This window comes from Pristiophorus japonicus, chromosome 11, assembly GCF_044704955.1.
Source record: "Pristiophorus japonicus isolate sPriJap1 chromosome 11, sPriJap1.hap1, whole genome shotgun sequence".
Taxonomy (NCBI): domain Eukaryota; kingdom Metazoa; phylum Chordata; class Chondrichthyes; family Pristiophoridae; genus Pristiophorus; species Pristiophorus japonicus.
In genome coordinates, this window is record NC_091987.1 from 127,405,266 (window position 1) to 127,425,069 (window position 19,804).

At 39.0% G+C, this 19,804-nt stretch overlaps 1 long non-coding RNA gene across 2 annotated transcripts in view; it reads left to right on the forward strand.

The window, feature by feature from the left end:
• The first annotated feature begins 2,542 nt into the window (after positions 1–2,542).
• Positions 2,543–19,804, forward strand: part of LOC139276271 (uncharacterized) — a 73,596-nt gene continuing 56,334 nt past the window's right edge. The window contains exons 1-2 of one of the 2 annotated variants that reach the window (XR_011595892.1): positions 2,543–2,811; positions 13,542–13,616. This is a non-coding gene — a long non-coding RNA (uncharacterized lncRNA). Of the gene's footprint in view, positions 2,812–9,042; positions 9,379–13,541; positions 13,617–19,804 lie in introns of those variants that run through there. The other variant, XR_011595891.1, reaches the window with a different exon arrangement.

The window sequence follows — 19,804 nt, forward strand, 5'->3', positions numbered from 1 at the left end:
GGGTGATGTTACGGAGGTAGAAATAGGTGGTCTTCGTTATGCTGCAGATATGTGGTCGAAAGCTCATTTCAGTCTATAGTGTGTTTTTTAATTCATTCATGGAATGTGGGCGTCACTGGCAAGGCCAGCATTTATTGCCCATCCCTAATTGTCCTTGAGAAGGTGGTAGTGAGCCGCCTTCTTGAACCGCTGCAGTCCGTGTGGTGAAGGTACTCCAACAGTGCTGTTAGGGAGAGAGTTCCAGCATTTTAACCCAGCAATGACCAAGGAACGGTGATATATTTCCAAGTCAGGATGGTGTATGACTTGGAGGGGAACTTGCAGGTGGTGGTGCTCCCATTTGCCTGTGACTTTGTCCATCTAGGCAGTAGAGGTCGCGGGTTTGGGAGGTGCTGTCGAAGGAGCCTTGGCGAGTTGCTACTGTGCATCTTGTAGATGGTACACACTGCAGTCACGGTGCACTAATGGTGGAGGGGGTGACTGTTGAAGGTGGTGGATGGGTGCCAATCAAGCAGGCTGCTTTGTCCTGAATGGTGTCGAGCTTCTTAAATGTTGTTGGAGTTGATCCAGGCAAGTGGAGAATATTTCATCACACTCCTGACTTGTGCCTTGCAGATGGTGGAAAGACTGAACACTGTTGAATTATCAATGAACATCCACATTTCTGACCTTATGATGGAGGGAAGGTCATTGATGAAGCAGCTGAATGGTTAGGCCTAGGACACTGCCCTGAGGACCTCCTGCAGCGAAATCCTGGGGCTGTGCAAATTGGCCTCCAACAACCACAACCATCTTCCTTTGTGCTACATTTGACTTCAGCCAGGAGAATTTCCCCCAGATTCCCACTGACTTCAATTTAGGGATCTTTGATGCCACACTTGGTCAAATGCTGCTTTGTCAAGGGCAGTCACTTTTACTTCATCTTTGGAATTCACCTCTTTTGTCCATATTTGGACCAAGGCCGTAATGAGGTCTGGAGCTCTGTAGTCCTGGCCGATTCCAAATTGAGCATCGATGAGCAGGTTATTGGTGAGTAAGTGCCACTTGATAGCACTGTCGACGACACCTCCCATCACTTTGCTGATGATTGAAAGTACACTGATGGGGCAGTAATTGGGCGGATTCAATTTGTCCTGCTTTTTGTGAACAGGACATACTTGGTCAATTTTCCACTTTGTTGGGTAGATGCCAGTGGTGTAGCTGTACTGGAAGAGGTTGGCTGGAGGCGCGGCTAGTTCTGGAGCACAAGTTTTCAGCACTACAGCGGGATGTTGTCGGGGCCCAAAGCCTTAGCAGTATCCAATGCGCTCAGCCGTTTCTTGATACATGAATTGAATTGCCTGAAGGCAGGCTTCTGTGATGGCGGGGACCTCAGCTGACAGTGATGTTGGGTGTGACATTGCACTGATCATCCAGTGCTGATCAGCAGTTCTTTATTTAATTTTGCTCCCTGTGGGCTCCAGAATTACATAAAAGAATGCAGTGATGTGCAAAACTGTGTACCAAATAGTTTTTCATTTGTTTGTCAAAAATTCTTGCCATTGCCCAATCTCTTTTTTGCTCCTTTCATGTATATACTGAACAGTCATGGCATACTGCAGGGGTGTCCAACAGGTGATGCAAATGTCCCATGTAGCCCTAAAGTTCAGGCAGCTCAGTCCTATTTATGCTTATATTTCTTATTTTGTGGGCTTATAGGATCGGAAATTATTGTTTTTTTTAGCACTGTTGCCTCACTAGTGGTTAAATCATTAATTATAACACCACGCTCTGTCAGTATCAGCAACTGAGATATATGCAGATTAATGAGAAAATAGGAATAAACTTCATATGTGACTCCCAAGACTCATGGTTCACATCAATGTGGCCATAAGGACAAAGGCTTGGATACCCCTGTCTTACTAGGTTTAATGTACATAAAATATACATGTATCTGAGGCACTTACGAGTTACGAGCAGCACCAATGAAAAACCTAGCAATTATTACCATTTTCTTTTCTCTTGTATGTTTAATAGCAGACAGCACAAGATAGCAGGTTCCCACAACTAAATTATTTGATGTGATAAGGTGTGGCATTGTACCATGTAGATTATCTTGCAGCAATGTGTACTAATGATATAAGTATTTATTTTACTAAAGTACAGGGGTATTCTATATTTTTAATTTATGTCTATACCCAACAGCAACATTATGTTTATCTCTCCAATGGCCTTGCAAACCAACATTCAAGACAACTGTCACAAATGAAGATTAGTAATATCTGAACCAACACTGGCATATGTTGCACATTACGAGATGGGCGATTAAATAAGGGTGCACATTTAAATATTTTCATGCGTTCTTTTCACATCATATGCGTATTCATATATATGTAAATACCGATTATGTATATATGTAAAATATGATATGGTAATGATACAGCAACAGATATTGAAAACAATGCGGCCTGTTGGCAAAATTTTGGCTGTTATCCAGCTTCTTCCGCTGTGGGATATGGATTCGTATTACATAGGTTATCACAAACACGTGGGATAATTTGACCTGCTGGTTTACTACGACTGGATGGTAGGTCGCGTGTGTTGCGCGCTTTCCTGCAGGGACCGCTCCGCCTACCCTTTTCGCAATGTTGACGCAATCTATAAATAGTAGAACAAAAGGACAACTTCCTTGAAGCTTGCTGAAACTGCATAAAATGTTAAGCTTTCTCGTTGGGTGGAACATAAGCGTCGATTTTTGCGAAGATTCTTTATTCTAAACAGTACACATTCTATTACAGTTGGATTACGTGAGGTATCGATTTTTGCGAGTCAGTAAGTGTCCCGCATTGTTTTCTTCTATTAAAACTATATAAAAAGTGTTCAGTCATGTACCTGTGTGAATCTTATCAACCACTGTTATGTTTCTTTTGTTCTCTACATTAAATATTATTTAAGGACAAAACACCTTAGTTTGTGGAGCCTTTAAACTTATGTGGCGACTGTGAAGCGTATAACTAAATAGTGCATGATCGAAAAGCATGTTTTCGAGTATATTAAATTGAACCCTAGCGGGCATCAACTTGACTGATACTAATTGCACTGATACCTAACGATGGAATGACGCAATTCCAGATTTAAATTTTAAAATTATTGATGCGAAATTTATACGTGAAAAAAGGATAGTCGCATATGATACGCCTATGTTTATTTTCGTGTAGCTATTTTGTCCACTCTTGTTCCGCATATGCTAAGCCGCCGAGAAACCAAGGCATCCAATGTAAGATTTCCGTAATTACTGAAGAAAGAAAAGTGGTACGTTGTTTATTTGTGATGATATTTGCCTGAGGTTGGGTTAAAACTGTTTTTATTAACAAAATAATGGAAATGGGGAGAATAAAAGTGCGATCTCTCTCCGTTTACCTATTATTAATGTCATCGCCGGATTATGCTGCTTGTGTAAGCAGAACAGCATACCTTGGCTAAGGTAACATAAAGCAACTCAGACAACATCGCATAGAAGCAATAATACTACTACAGTATTTACATTGATACAGTGGTACTCCGGCGTAAGGAGATTGACAGCCCAGACTGCCATACAATACTTGATCTAGAATCATGAAAATTCCAAATTAGAACAGTGACAGCGTCGCCGAGCCAATTGGCGTTCTGGGTGGCCAGGAGGGCGGGACTTCCGCTGTAGCGGAGTACTTTGTTACAAACAATAAGCCATTTACAATACTGCAGGTTGGAGAGGGTGGCAGTTGTATTTTGTACTGACAGATTCAAAGTAGATCCTGGGCAAATATGTCTGTGCACGGGGGAAATAAGCAGAAAGTGACGCTACAATTCAAAGTTTGTATTAAGTTTCAGTGCTTTCACCGCGCTATCTAATAATGGGCTAGATTTGACTAAAAGTGGGGAAAAACAGTATTTACAATAACGTACACTTCCTCTATTTAAAACTGGCGCTCGAAATTAAAATATTATAAATGGCACCGTGGTTTAACGGCTGCATGATTTGAGGAGCAAGTATTTAATAATCTCCAAGTGTGTGTTCCGACAGAAGTTTAGTACAACAAATGCAAGATACGGTACTTTTAAGAAAATATAAAACAACATGACAAGTACAATATGATTATAGGAATACATTTTGGAAATCTAGTTATTTATAGTCCGTTACCGACTACAATCATATTGTTGAAATAGTAGACCAGCAAAAGGTTGATATTGCCTGTGGAGTATATTTTGGAGATACAGCGTACTTGTGTGCGGCTCGTTTTCTGCAGCCTTGCTTTTTAAGGACATTTTTCTGTATCATGCAACATTTTATCTACCAGAAATAATGGAACAATCTGGTTCTGTATAGTTAATGTTTGAATAGCCCCAAGGCTCTACTTCAGCATAAGCACTTTTGATGTGGACCAGGTAATATTTACGTTCTCTACAGTCAATTGTTTGTGGTTCTTCTTGCCATCGAAAAGCGGAGGCACTTGTTGATCGTTCTGATGGAATTGGAATCCCACCTCCTATTGGTCTGTTCAAAATAGAACACCTCTCAGAACAGAGACTCTCAGAACTAGTTATTTTTTCTGTACTGTAGATTCAAATATGACAGTACCCAGTTTATTCCTGATGTATGGTTTAGTTTGCTGAATATAAATTTTGCTTCCGAGAGTTAAAGGACTCATTGAAACTAGTATCTGAACCATTTGTACAGCTTTCTCAGATATTAACAAAAAGACAAATTAATTTGTTTTCCAACTATATGGAACTAAAGAGTACAGCAGTTATGCTTGATCTGGGCAGCATTCGATAAACTTTTGTGTAGTTTGTTCTTATCAGCAACACAACTTCCAGTTCTATGAGTTAGAAAAGATGTCCAGACGTTGAATAGATTAATCTACAGTATAAGTTTGTAAATAAAAAAAGGTTTCATTGTAGTATATGTATGCTCTCATAAAACATAACATTAATGTATTTAAAAATAAATAATTACAGTGTAGGGTAAAGTTAATGTTTGATTTTATCAGTTTACATTGGTTGTAGCAAGTCAATGCTGTTCCATATTCATTGCTAACAATAAGTTCACTCCCCCTGTCTTTATCCCTTGTTTGAAAGTGAAGCATAGTATCTCACAAAGATAAATACAAATGAGGGGAGCCACACAGTCCATCTAGACCAGCCTTCCTTCTGCAGAAAACTACAGTGATCCCATCAGTCTCTAGAATGATTGCATCAATTTTGCCTCCACTATCCTACTCCGAAGACCCAGGTATTGATCACGCACTGCATGAAAAAGTACTTCCTTATTCTGCCCTCAACTTGCTTTTTGCCCCCTTGGCCTGAAGTCATGGCTTAACTTAAAATAGTGTTCCAGATTTGCCTTTTCTATTCGCTTAGTATTTTATATAGTTCCATACGGTCTCATCTCATTTGCCTCCTTTCAAGGCTGAATTTTTCTGGTGTATGCTCATAATTCAGGCCCTGAACACAGTTTCTAAGATATTGGTGAAGACTACTGCAAAAGACTGAAAAAAGTGAAGCACTTACTTAATACTGTATAAAATATCTTGTTGCAACAAAGTACATTGGAACTTCAATTATTTGTCATAATGGAGTGCACGCACACGTCCACCCCTCCCCCACCATTGATTGCTTAACATTCAGTTAGCCAAATGTACAGTAGCACTGTGTGGCTGGCACAAGAAATTAAGTGTCAATACTTTTGGAAGTTAATAAGAACTGGATAGCGGCTGTTTACTCTGATTGTCTTGTTTCTTTTAATGCATACCCTCTGCTTGTCTTATTTCTTTCATTGTAACACTTGAGAAATTTGGAAGCATTTTAAAATATATTTTTTTGTACCACCCCTAAACTGCTAAATGAACAAGTTTTGTCTTTGCTTTCAGATGCCACTGTCTGTTGACTAGTAGTAAAGTAGAATCAACTTGATAGCTTTCCTCCGATAAGATCGTGACAAACAAGTCAACTTAAAAAAATTAATCTGTCATTTTTAAATGGTATTTCACCACTGTTAAAGGAGCGAGCCTCTGGCTTAGTGGTAGCATTCACACCCGAATCAGAAAGTTCATGGTTTGTGGACTCCAGGGATCTAAATTCCAGGTTAACCTCCAGCAGGATGCCCATGTCTATTGGGTGTAGATTCCCCCCATCACATTGTATGGGTTGTGGGAACCCATAAAACCCTCCCAGTGTATTGGATTAACCATCCAGACTGCTGGTATAAAGATGATTATGGCCATGGAAGGGGTGCTCATGTTGCGGCCTGTCAGACTGTTAATCAACATGCGAGTACTTCCACTACTTCACACTATTCTCCAAGGGAAGACTGTGAAGATACAAAAATAAGAACCACTGCTAACATTGTCTTGGTCAAGGTTCAGATACATTTAAATGATTTGGAAAATTGTGATCTTACACCAGTGATATTAAACTGACTAGATTTGATTTAATCAGTGCATAGTAAGTTGACTGATGTTTGTTATCATATTGTAGCTGTAATGCATTCTGTAAGTTGGAGAAAATTTAATTTTTAAAGTTATTTTTAATAATACTGACCAGGCTGATTTTGTTTCAACATTTTTTTTTAATGATTTGTCATGTGCAAACAGCAATCACTCTTAGTTGTGAGGGCAGTGTTGCCATGATTGTTGACCAGTAATCATCCACCAGATGCAAATTTAGAAAAGGAGTTACTTTCCCCCCCCCCCCCCAAAAAAAATCATTTTTCCATTTAATTTAATCCAGTGATTTTATTCAGAACCAACTGAGATAAATGACACATATCCTGGGACTTGCGCATCTGTACAAGAGTGGAGAATTCAGCCATTTGAGCTCCCAGTATTCATGTCTTATTTACTGAACACTTCCTCACATGTTGTAGCCAATTGTCCTTACTGCTCTTATCAAACTATACTTTCAGACCATTATCATTTTTCTAAACTTCTACATAAACAAGTCTCCTTGGTTTCTTTAAGTTTAAAACAAATAAATGACTTCTTAGATTCCCTATGCATCAAGCAATTACCTGACTGAGGGGAAGAGAAGGGGCCTGATGTCATGCCTCTGCCAATACAGATCATAATCTGAACATTAGGGACTGTGCAAGAATGGCCCAACTAGAATAGTTATGCATTCCTACCTCCGCTGGGATTTCAAGATGTACCCTGATTGAGATTGGAAAGCAACATGAATTGTAAGCACTACTTTGTGCTTCTTTGCAAAAGCTCTCTCGGCAACAGTGAAGATTGTCCAATCTGGGTTGTGGACAACTTATGAAAAATAATCATAAAGTGGTAAACAAGAGAAAAGAGCTAGAATTGTAATATTAATTTTGTCAACACAACTCAGATTAAGTTGCCATTCAAGTTAATGGGGGAAAATGGATTAAATCGATCTTGAATTTATCTTTCAGGTGGTGGTGGGAAATTCTCTATGGTGGTATAGCACCCTGCCTAAGGCATAGGTGTCCAAACTGCAGCCTATGGGCCACACACAACCTCAGAACCTTTGGCAATCTGGCACTCAATGCCCAACCAATTCAGTCCTATTTGTGCTGCTATTTACTTCAGGTTTCTTTTATTTGAATTTAATGGGTGTAGAGGTTGTAAAGAGGGTATCCTTAGACCTGTTGTTTCATTGTAGGATAAATCCTAATCAAAACACCAAGATCTATTAGTACCAGAAACGCTGATTTTAAACTTTCGAACATTGTTCATAGGTTTATATATAACCTTCAGGGCTGCCCTTTATCGGCCGGCGTGGACACGATGGGCCGAAATGGCCTCCTTCTGCGCTGTAAATTTCTATGTTTCTATATGGGCTCTTGAGGCTTCATGGTACACTATGTAGCCCATGCGGCGTGGGCAAATAAATAGCTTGCAAAACTTACTGCCAATGTAATGGGGAGTTTTGGCCTTCGCTCTAAGCTGTCAACAATCCATAATGTGACAGGCACATTAACATTGAGTTTCTCCTAGTCTATTGAAGATTGGCAGCACATAACTCACATCCTGGTAGCCATTTTGAAATGATCAACATTTAAGATTTGCAATCTTAGCATCTCTATTTTCGTAGATGACCATATATGTCTGAAAGCTTAATGGGCTGTCTCAAATTCATTGCTTGATCATTTGAGACTGCATTACATTGGTACTGAGACCTAGATTTTCATAAATTCAAATTGTTGGTAGGGCTTTATATTTCATACACCGGAGGTGGTCATCTTAGCTGATACTATAGATCTTCCAAGCGTAGTCATTTAGGAGACCCTGATAATTCACTTCCACATCTCAGTTTTGCGCAAGTCCTCCTGGACTGCTGCAACTACATAAAATGAGCAAAATATTTTTTTAAATATTTTTGAAGGTTGCTAAGTGGTGCCCACAGATTCCAAATATACACAGAACACAAGGAATCATAACTGGAGCCACATGCAAGCTTCGAGATCCTTCCAGAATGAGACACTGAAAATCTAAAGTTGACAAAACCTCAACTGAAGGGGACTGGCAAATCGCCATCAAAAACCACTAGCTTAATTCCTTAATGCCAATCTTTAAAAAAAAAATATTCGTAAGGTGTAATGATTGGGGCTGCATACTTGTGAGATTCTGTATATCCGAAATACGACAGTTATACAAAAAAGAACAATACCAACAGACCTGCACAGTCGTGGGCCAGGTACGTAAAATCAACATGAAAGCCCCAATGCCCGGTGTGCTGCAGTTCACAATTGGTTTGCTGCTGAATCAATCGGTCTTGTATGGCTCCATGAAGTTGTCTTAAATGAAGCAAGCATACGTGACACTGACGTGAAAGGGGGAAGAGGGAGAGAAAAAGTTGTGTAGTTGCAATAGTGGAGGAGCTTGTTGTTTTATTGGCAGACCCCTGGCCGTGAGCCGTTGGCCAAGGGGCGGCTGGGCTGGGCTGGCGCCGCTGCCGTTGGAGCCCAATTTCAAACTGTCAGCGAGGAGTTGCTTTTACCCATCATGCTGCGCGTCCCGCCCCCCGCGACTAACGAATTTGAGTCGAATCTCGGCTTTCGGCGCCATTTTCGACTGAAGCAAAAAAAAACACACACCACTGCACCGCACAGCACACAGGAGCGAAAGCAGGAGTGAGGAGGGCTGAGGAGAGAGAGGCTGTGAGGTGAGAGAGCGAGAGAAAGAGAAACAGGGAGGGGAAAGGAAAGCGAGAGGTTAGGACTAGAGTCACCCCACCGACACAGACGGTCGCAGACAGGTAAAGGGGGTTGGCTGCAGCTCGGATACAGATAACTCCTCCATTGACGAACAGGACTTCACTCGCTTCAAGTAATTCATCCAAAATAAGAGGAACAGAAGACGGGCGCTAATCCGTCGGTCACTGCGGAGGAAGCAGGTTTGTTTTATGTCTTTTCTGTCTCATGTCAATGCCACTTGTTTTTAAAAGTTTTGAATAATTTCGAGCGGGACAAGGTTTTTTTTTCGTTGTCTTGTGGTATCTTAAATTATGTTTAATTTAGTCTCTGCCTGGATAGCGATAGAGAGAATAAAAGAGGTGGTGTTTGAAAGGAGGAAGTAAGCCGAATCTCTTGAACGTTAAGAGTCGGTGTCTTGTCGCAACGCCGGAATAATTGTGGAGTTATAATTAAACCAATATTTTTTTTTAAATGGCAAAGTGATGATTGGAAAAGGAGAGAGACAAAAAATAGCAGCTGTTGGTGGAGAAAAGTGTTTTATTGAGAGTGACATTGCGAGGGGGATCGCGGACTCCCACTGACATACACTTAGCCTAATGTCGCCGAGCCCCCGGTTACCGCTTCACTCGAAAACCCCTTCGTCTTGCTTGGTAAGACTTGTTTAAACATTTAGGGCAAGTTCAAGGCTGTTATATCAGCAATGTGTATTTTTTTTAAGAATCTTAATTTGGGTAATGTTTTATACTACGTTATAACTAAGGTGCTATAAGTTATTTTAACTGTGTATCGGGCAGCTGGGAGGAGAGGGGGGGGTGAATTTCCCAGCGTCCCGGGTACAGTAAGTACAGTAAAACGGCCGAGCCCGGCCACTGGCGTTACCACAAGTCAATAGCCAGTCACAGGCTCCCCTCCAGGTCATAACTTCGTCTACTTTTCCTCCTCACCCCTTCTTGATAGATCAAATTCTTTACAACGACCCATTTCGAAAATTGAAACTATATTTAACACCATCCTGTTGCTTTCACTAGTCTTCGTAGTGTGTCTGAATGTGGGGACAGTCACGATCCGAGGTACCTGCCTGATGCACTCGTTTATTTTCGGTATTACTCTAAATGTTAGTACTGTGGCCTAATTTGAGAGATCCCCCCCCACCACCACCCAAGTTACACAATCGTCTCCATGAGCAAATGGCAGTTTCTTCTCCTCTTCCCCCCCCTCCCCTTCCCTTTACAACCTTAATCCTTAATTTCTCGTAACTATATTGGCGGATTTTTCTTAAATGGGCAGGAGTTGAAGTTTCATCTTTTTTATTGGGAATTAATTTCATGCCTTTCGTGACGTTTAGATTGCGAGAATAACGGAATTTGATTAAACATTTTCTTCCTCGCTGGCGTGGGCGCAAATGAGTATGTGTGCGTATGAAATCTTTGAATCTAAAAAAAACCGTTATTGGCTGATGTCTGAGATGGATTAGGGTAGGTTTAAGGGAATGAAATTCAGAAAAAAAGAAATATAACTTGTGAAATTACAGCAGACCGATATTGAAAACTGATGCTCCAGTCATATCAAAACTGCGCAAATTTGACTTTAACGATGTATGCTAATTATATTGAAATTGCGATGTATTATTTTGTATAGTTTGCCATAGTTGGGTAATGTCTCGGACGCTTGAAGAAAAATCTTGATTTTATATCTGACAATTTAATACGATATCCTGCTGAAAGACGTAGGTATGTAGCATAAACTACATTTATGTTACATTCGGATTTTTAAAGTGTTGCCCTAAATTAAGTGAATGAAGTGGGTGGGATCCTAACCGTGTACATGGGGAATTTTTTTCTAGATAGTGCTTTGTTAAATATATTACACTATCCCCCTATATTTGGTGAGTGAAAGTTGATATAACTAATCCTTTGGGATTATGGTTTAGACCTAGTAAAAAGCATTGCGAGATAATGTTGAGCAATATTAAATTGGAATTACACTTGCTACAAGGTAGTTGATGAGACTAACACACTTTTAAGTGTATTTTACTCTATATAGTAGATTAAGACCACTATTGGAAATGCTTTGGTGTTCAACCTCTCAATCTAATCTCAAAACCATGAGAATAAAAAGTTGTAATGACACCGTGTTCTCTTTCCTCTCCTCCACCCCCAGTTTCTGCATATGGTTGAATTTGCAGTATTAGCCACAGACTTTTATTAATAATATTACAGAACTTATTTTCATCTAGTTAATGGCAAAAAATGAAACAGCCTTTCAAAAAAGTAATTTTAGTACAAAAAATAACTTCTACATTAGTTTTTTTGACCATCTACCAAACTCTAAAATTCACAAGAAATAATAACAACTGCTTGCAGTGCAGACTTCTGAAGTTCATATTTTAGCAGTTGTGTTTCAATTATTGGTATACCATGCAATCTTCTGTAGCATTTATATAATATTTTCTAAAATCTTAAAACATGTAGCTAACAATGACATTCAAGCTTGAAGTAAATTGATTTCTTGTAATTTTTTTCCAATATTCATTTTATGCCTGTTTCAACCTTTAATCTATTATGTAATACAGTAGTGATTGAATATAACTTTCCCTAGATAGTATATTTTATATTTACATTAACCCATTACATTATTTTCCTTGAGCAACACTGGTCTGAATCAAAGTGAGACTTATCAGGATGACTAATGAAAGGTTGAATAATGCGATGGTATGCTGTTTACCAAAATGATCATACAATATGTTAAATGGTAATGTAAAGAATTTCTGGTACATGCATGCTAAATGGGCAATTAACAGCAGCTCAAAAATGCATACAGTACATACTATAAGTAGTAATGGGGTGTGAAAAATGGGACCGTACAAAGTTTTTGTACCATGTATGACATATAAACATTCTTTATATATTTATAAGTATTTAACAATTATTAATTAGCCCAGGGACATCTAGCATTAATGCCTTGACATGCTTCAGAAATGGAAGATGTGGGTTTCCTTCAGAATTTCCCAGATGATGGTCTTCTAATCTCAGGTGACCTAAACCAGGAGATAGTGAAGCCTGCCTTCTTTCCTCCCCCCACGCACTCTACACAAGAGGTTGGGCAAATAATTCTTAATTGGGGAGAGGAGGAACAATCTTCGGGGAAATTGTTAGACGATTTATATGCATAAATCAGTTTGTGATGCTGCATGTAAGATCAATAGGGGAGACGCGAATCAATTAAATGATGGGATTATGTCAATGATATGTGAGGAGTGTGCTTTGCTAGAACTCGTACAACAATTAAGGTCAGGTTTTTGTCCCTTTTTGAATATTAGGGAAACTGCTTGCAGTATGGTTTTGTAATCTCTGGAGTAGCATTGCGATACAAACTGCAAAGCAAATGTCTGGTCATATGACTATTCGATTATGTTAATTTTTGCTGATTTCTCAGCCAGATTATGCTCCTGGGCTATTACCTTTAGCATGTTAACTTTAAAATGAGTTCAGAGCATTCATATTCAAGTACTGAAATTATTATATACTTAAAAACTATTCTTGAGCATTTGTTAATTATGGGGTTGTGTTACAGTTTTTGTGTTGATAGTAAATAATCGTTTTTTTTTAAATGGCAGGGAAGTTTTCTTTGTCTAAGTGAATATAACTAGTGATACATTTTTGCGTATTGCTATACTTCTGATGCATGTGATGGAAAATTGATTTTTATATTTTCAGAATTTCTGTTTAATATTGCACAAGATGAAAAAACATCAATTTTCCAGTAAAATACATCTATTAATTTTTCCTGCTTTTTTTTGCAAATGATTTGAAAATGAAAGAGTTAATTTTGTGCAGTTTGAAGGAGACGTTTGCTCACAGCATCAAAAAGACAATGTAGCAGCCTTTGCACCATAGAATATCAGTTACTACTTTTATAAAGTTGCCTCTGTATTGACAGCCATAGCTAATCCAATTCTGATTTTTATCTTGCACAACATAAGGCATTATTATCTGCAACTACTCTGACCTGTGGTCATGCTGTTTTTGATGTTCCTCCTACACTAGTATGACTGTACCACAACCTGCTTTACTGTTTTTAATTTAGTGCCTAATGTATCAACTTTATCACTAGCTTTTATTGGTGATGCGGCAGTGTTAGATGGGTAAATTACAACAAATCATTTTGAAGCATCTCATCCAATTAAAATGCATATTTTAATGTCTTTCAAAATTGTGGAGAACAGTACTATAGCTACTGTTAAAGTTTTGAAAATGTTCAGATTAGATGTATAGTATCTTGAATTATGTTCTGCAACAGATTATAACTTTGAATTTTTTTAAGTATCGGGCTAAACTATGATTTCTACCCATTGCATTTTAAGGTTCACTGATGAAACCCTGAATCACATTGGTTTGAAAATGTTAAGAACATAGATTGAAGCTGAGATGGCCAAAAGGTTGGTGACTTGAATATTTTGCTTTCCTGCTGTGGTCATTGATATTGCAAAATCATAGTGAAATGGTAGTTGAAATTAAATTGTCAGATTGAAATGCTTTCTGTAACCTTGTTTCTTAACTAACTTTAAAACTATTTTGTGAGGAGTCAAATGTATGTGCCTCTATATTGAGGAAAATGTGATTGCTCAAGATGTTTATAAGTGACTATAATATTAGTTGGTGTACAATTTTGTTTTAGAAATACATACATAATATAGCATTTCTGCTTATTAGATTTTCCACTACTTCATGTGCAGTGGCAAAAGGTTTGTTTTTAACTGGCCTTGATGCTTTTTTTTACAACAAATTGCATTCAATTAAGTTGAAAGCACTAGGACCTTGGAGAAGCCTTTTCCTGCTTTGCCATGATTTCCATGATGTTAGGCCTAATTCAAGCCTAGACTTTTACTGTTCTACTGTGCATTCCTTTAACTTTGTGATCCTCAGAAACCTGGGAATACTTTGGGTATCTTTGGTAAATAAACAGTGACATGTGTATAGGGAAAGAATAAAGACAATGACTGAAGAGATAAATATAACTGAAATTGAAGGGATTTTATATATACTTTTTTTTAAAAGGGGCTTGAAAAGTAGATTCTTAACCCTTTGAGCACTGAAAGACCTTAACTTTCAAATCATGTTTCAGTGTCTGTATATTTTTATAAATTTCTAATTGTACACCTAAATTGGAATGTCTAAATTAGAGTTTTAGAAACCAGTGATGTGTTTTTTTTTGTTTTTTGAAGGAATGCTGCAGGGCTTGCACTCTTGACTGTGGGTTGAACTATGTGCTCGTTCAAGGTCAATTTCATAGCTAGAGTTAATGCAAAGTATTCCCTAAATCGGGTATAATAGTTAATTACAGAGTAAAGTCATTCACATAGGCCAACAGTATGCTGCCTCAGCTGCAAAGGATTACCTGCACTGCAATGCTGGGACATTTCCACTTGTCATTATATCCATCTATATTACCTTTTGAGCAAGTTTGACAATTACTGTTGAATTATAGTTTTTAAGCTGTGAATTCTCACCACTTAGAATAAGATTGAGGTAACAGAAACATATCTTGTTTAGGTTATGTGTAGCCATCAAAGAGCAAAATTTATCATCCACCTAATTTGGACTAGATTGGAACACAGGACCCATAGGTGAAGCTGAAGGGAAAAATTACTGAAGATCACTTCAGTCTGTTCATCACAAAGCATTTATTCGCTGCGGTATAAAATACCACGACTGTTGAACTAAAAGGTCCAATTCCACTCTTGGTGGTAACAATAAGTCACAAAATGAATGGAACTAATTGTAAATGGATATTTCTTAGTTCACGCAGGTGTATTAATTGAGTCATCCCTGAACTTCATGGCATTGTGTCTAACAACTTCAATACCTGAGCACATGGCAGCTGTGTTATCCCGCACCTGCAATGTGACTTCATGCAGTATATCTGACCGGACTGAGGTGATAGATTTACCTATGTCTGCCATTACAGCTGACCTTGAAGCGATTGAGAAGAAGGCAGGACCTGCTGGCCAGAGGATGTGCTAGTACACACTTTTAAAAATGCACATGGCAGGGATATTTGAGATTAGTAGGCCACTAAGGAGACAAATCAGTAGTCAACAAATAGATTGGTGTTTTTCATTCATTCAAATTGACCAATGATTTTTATATGTATATTTAAAGGGGAAAAAAATTATTTCAACGTTGCTAATGTTAATAATGGGGAAAACTTGTCTTGCCTTATATATAATTATTCTCCATGTGATCTCAGTGCTGTATGAAGCTTTTGTTTTGAAGTTTATGGTGCTATCCAGTTTCCCTGCTGTTGCATATTTTTCAAATGGGGAAAAAAAAATTCTGGTAAAATATTAAAGAAATTCCCAAACGTGTGGAACCAATGGACCAAGGAGACTGTGAAAGTAGATAGTGTGGAACATGTAATTAAATAATTGGATCGATGTTTGTTTGAGGAAGTGTGATATTGAGGGGTATTAATGTTTACTGGACAAATGGACCAGAGTGTTTTTTGGTCCTTTACTTTCCTATGTTGCCAGTTTTCTCCACTTGTGCTGGGTTATAGTTCTCAGCAAACACTTTCCCAATCTACATTATCTTACCCAAGTGACTGCCCTTCATATGAGACTAGCCACCGAGTATCCAAAGGGTATTCAATTACAATGCATCAGGGCCAAGACTCTTTTTTTTTTCTTGCCTCATAGAAACATAGAAATTTACAGCACAGAAGGAGGCCATTTAACCATCGTGTCCATGCCGGCTGACAAAAGAGCCACATGGCCCTTGGTCAGCAGCCCTAAAGGTTACATATAAACCTATGAACAATGACGGAACAACAAAGAGCACCCAGCCCAGGCCAGTCCACCCCGCACAACTGAGAAACCCCTTCTACTGAAACATTCTACACACCACCCCAACCGGAGCCATGTGATCTCCTGGGAGAGGCAAAACCTGATAAAAAACCCAGGCCAATTTAGGGAGATAAAATCTGGGAAAATTCCTCTCCAACCCGTACAGGAGATCACCCTGGCCGTATTCTATTCCCTGCAGTACTTACCATTATATTTGTGCCGTGCAACAAAAGGTCATCCAGTCTAATCCCAATTACCAGCTCTAGGTCCGTAACCCTGCAGGTTACTGCACTTTATGTGCCCGTCCAACCATCTCTTAAAAGTGAGGATTTCTGCATCCACCACTCTTCCAGGCAGCGAATTCTAGATCCTCACAATCCTCTGCGTAAAGAAGCCCCCCCCTCAAATTCCTTTTCAACCTTCCACCAACCACCTTAAAACTATGCCCCTTCGTAATAGACATAGTCCACACATGGGTACTCTCTAACAACACAGTCATCAGGAATGAGAACCCTTGGTATTTCTTCTTCCCTCTTTTCCTCTTCTTAACCCTGGTGCACTGAAGCCAATTGTAGTACCACAACTGCAGTAAAAATAGGAGCAATGCAATGTTCTAAAACCCAAACATGGCAGAACTTTTATGTGCTTTTAATTTATCTTGCACTCTTGAAATACCTAATATAAATCTTATTTATTTGAGCTAATGTACTTTAAATAACTTGTCTGTCATTTGTTTCTTCTGCTTTTCACCCATATTGTTCATTGATGTCTTATGATTGGGGGTTTTAAAATTTTAATTTACAAGTTGCTGATGTTGATATTGCCCTTTTGCAAGTATCATAGTTAACGGACAACTGATACTGGCTGTTGGTTGTGACTTTTTGGGTCAGCCAATAAATGGCATTCTACACTGCCTTTTATTTTTATTTATTTTGATTCTATTTTTTTTTAATTAGAGGGGCAAAGGTATTTAGACTTTTTCATATCACTTTCATAGCAACTGAGAGTTTTTGTGAAACTTGGATTTAAAAAAAAAATGAAACTGGCTGGAATTACAAAAACCCAGGTACTTAGATTGTTCCCTGTTCTCCATTCCTGTGTAGTAGTCCTTCCTAGAAAGAACAATTGGGCAAAATGCTAATGATTCATAGAGCTGCTGCATGTGTTAAAGTCTTTCTGCAGTAATAGTGGTCAGTTTGAAAGAAAGTCTGCTGAACTGAAACCCATCATTAATCTAAGCCTCAGGAAGGAAGAAAGCAAATTGCATAAATTCATGGCCTGTTGCTGGTTTGCGATCAATTTTATCTGGTGTCCTGATATATTTTGAAACTGCTCTGTGTACTGCACTATTAACAAAATTAGCATCGGTGACAAAATATGTTATGCACTGAATTTCCTAAATCTAATGGGGTCAAGTTTCGGCCTGAGTTGCTCCTATTTTTTTTGGAGCAACTGGTTTAGAATAGAGTATCTTGGAAATTGCAATTCTCTTGCATTTTGGAACAGATTTTTTTTTTAAAGGGGGCGTGTCCGGCTACTTACGCCTGTTTTGAAAGTTTAGGCAGTGAAATTTTACTCCAAACTAACTTAGAATGGAGTAAGTATAGATTTTTGTACACTCAAAAACCTTGCCTACACTTTACAAATCAGGCATAGGGAACGAGGGGGGGGGAGGGAAGTAATTAAATTCTACAAGCATTCAACAGTCTGTCTTATACAAATAAAGAGCCATCCTGACTAGAAAATTATAAACAAAGCAAAGACAAAATATTGAATATTCCTACCTGTGTGAAACAGCAGCAGCCTTCGAGCTGCGGTGCTTCAGGCAGACCTTCCATATTGGAGACAGGGGCGGCGTCAGTGACTCGACGGCAGCCCAGCAACAATGGCAGCAAGCAGCCTTCGATCTGTGGTGCTTCAGGCAGGCCTTCTTTCTATGTAGGAGACAGGGGCGGCATCAGTGGCTCGACGGCAGCCGACGACACAGCAAGCAGCCTGCGAGCTGCGAGGGAAGCTGAGGCCATTCGGCCACGGGATAGGGGCGTCGGCAGTGGCTGACGGCGGCCGAAGACACCGTCGAGCTGCGAGGGAGACTGAGACCATTCGGCCAGGGACAGGGAGAGGCAACCAGATAGCCAGTTTGAAACTTAAATTTGCAGAATGGGTGCTACATTGTCAACACCAGGTGATTTATTCAACAGTGCTGCCAAGAGCACTCCTTCAGATACAAAAAAAATCACCAAAATTCGATCCCAAGCCTTTCCAGGGGTCCACGAAACAAATCAACACTTTTCTTTAAGTCCCTTTAAAAATGGCCAAGTGCCAATGTTTCTGGGCTGCTATGCGTGCGTGCACACTCCAACGCACATGCGCAGGGCTGCCGGCACGACGTTGCCTCATTTAACTTAGCTCCACCCGCCCCCCATCACTTGCAGAATCGGCGTGACTCTGTGGCTCCGGCCCCCGCCGCTGTGTGCGCGCCATGCCGAGTTCCCAGGGACCAGCAAGGAGCCGGAGAATTAAGAGGTATTTTTCTGTCGCACTTTTAGGCGCGAAAAATAGGCGTCCAGGTCGGGGCTGCGCCGTTCTAGGCGCAGCGCGAAACTTGACCCCAAAAAAACTGAACAATTTATTTCGATATAATCCCACAAGATTCTTTTTGGAAAAAGAACTGTGATTTTATCATACACCCTTCCATTTAAAATTTTTGGGGAGCAGGGGAAATAGCATTGTATGTTTTTTAAAAACAAAATAAAGGTACTGTTACATCAGTGTTTTAGATTGAATGACCGAACAGGTTAATTTAATGAAATCTTATAGTACTGATGAATAGCAAAATCTCCACAGAATAGCAGACTTAAACTGTTGTGGTGAAATGCTGTTTCATGTGGCTAAGTCATCCAGTTGTAGTGCTTATTCATTTCCCACATTACAACAGTAATTACCCTCCGTACTTCATTGGCTGTAAAGAGCTTTGAGACGTCCGGTCGTCGTGAAAAGCGCTATATAAATGCAAGTCTTTTTTCATTGAAATTGATCAATGCCAGACCTTTCACATAATAATAGATTTAATAGAATTAAAAATGTTCTATTTACTCATTTAACTGCTCACCTGCAAGAAACGATTGATGAATTTAGAGCTGACCAATGGAAAATAACACTAAAATAAACATTTTCTATTGAGAGGCTGGCGTTTGACAAAATGTGTATTTGTAAAGCAGAATATTATAAAATTGCTGTTGTTCGTGGGGATTTCTGTCCCTTTTATTTTCCGCTAAGAGTTGTAGGAGTACAGCATATGTCTCCTTAAAATGGGTTGGTAGAACAGTTTGGGCTATTTTTTTTCAGAACTGTTAGTGGTGCTACATAGTTATCCAAAAGACAGCACATATTTAGCACATTAAATTACTACTTAGAAGGTTCCAGTATATCTCTTCTGGGTCTTCATTCTTGATTTATGGTAAGTTTTTTTTGATATGAGGAAACATTTACTATTCGAGCTATTCAAGTACACTTTATCAATAATTTATGGAAGAGTATTAAACTTAATATTCAAGTGAGATTCGGTGTAATTAGATTTGGAAAGTACTTGTTAACATTACTACTTTTGATTATTTGGAGCCTTTTTGAGGTCCTTATTTTAGAAACCCGATTGTTCTTGAGTTTTAAGATTCTTCAATTTCAGGGTCACAAAAGTTTGCTATGACTAGCAATGGAAGATTTTTGTAGAATAATGTTTTTAAATTAGAATACCAAGAAATAATTCATTTCTTTTGGAAAAG